We start from the raw sequence: 998 nt of genomic DNA, 5'->3' as shown, positions 1-998 counted from the left end.
GGGGTAGGGGGGGATCTGTACACATGCAGCGCGAGTCCGGATTTCGGCAGGACAGGAGAGAAGTGAACTAGAAGAGCCTGGTCCAAGCGGTACCTGCTCCTGTCCGAGCTTCCAGCATCCGCGGGGTTCCCGTGACGTGCACTTGGCGAGCCGGGGGGGGGACACATCCTGAGTGCCCCCTAAACACTTCCACCCGCAGGGCCCAGGCGGCCGGGACAGGGGTGGGTCGGATTCTGTGCTTCCCAACCATTTGCTCTGCCATGATCTCAGACAATAAGGGGATGGAGCTGGAGAAACAGGCGGGATGCTCCAGCTGGAGTCAAAGGTGTCGGAGGGAGGGAGGACGGGAGACCAGAATCGGGTCCGTTGTTTGTAAGTGGCTGTCCGCAAGGCAGCCCTTTGGGTGCACCGGGTGGTTTTCCTGCTTTATTGTTGCTTCCTGTTTTGTTTGCATCTTGCAGCTGGAAATGTCCAAGGTTCCCAGGAAACAGGAGTTTGTAGGTGTCTCGCTACATGGAGACACCTTCACCCTCCCCAGCTCCTTCCACTCCTAACCCTGCAAACTTTCACTCTTCTAAGGAAACGCAAACTTTTGCAATCTCAGCATGTTTGATTGAATCCAGTCTCCTTACAGACGGCTGCAGCTGGGTTCTTGTGGTGGAGGCTATTTCTGAGTTGGAGCCTGGTGCCCTCGCTGCCTGGAGCCTGGCCTGGGACCTGGCATTTCACTGGCCGGCCACCGCTTATCCCGGTCCACACTGGCTGCTGCCCGCCCTCAACAGGGATAGGAGCACAGACCTTCCCACCTTCCGACCCTGAGGACGTCACCCTGGGCTCCTGTCTGTCTGTGCCTGTGGCACTGAGCACCCAGCAGGGGCCAATGCAGCCCAGACGATATGCCCACATGATATGCCCAGCTGCCCCACCCCAGCATCTGAGCCTCTCAGTCCCTGGTGGATTGTGTCCCCCCAGCCTCCCTGCGAAGAAGGGAACAATCA

General features: G+C 58.8%; 1 protein-coding gene across 2 annotated transcripts in view; it reads left to right on the top strand.

Moving 5' to 3' along the window:
- The window catches only part of LOC117869185 (zinc finger protein 385C-like), a 182,231-nt gene that overhangs the window by 344 nt on the left and 180,889 nt on the right, over positions 1 to 998 (top strand). The gene's annotated exons all lie outside the window — the stretch shown is intronic.

This window comes from Trachemys scripta, chromosome 23, assembly GCF_013100865.1.
Source record: "Trachemys scripta elegans isolate TJP31775 chromosome 23, CAS_Tse_1.0, whole genome shotgun sequence".
NCBI classification, from domain to species: domain Eukaryota; kingdom Metazoa; phylum Chordata; order Testudines; family Emydidae; genus Trachemys; species Trachemys scripta.
This window is presented reverse-complemented; position numbering and strand designations above follow the sequence as displayed.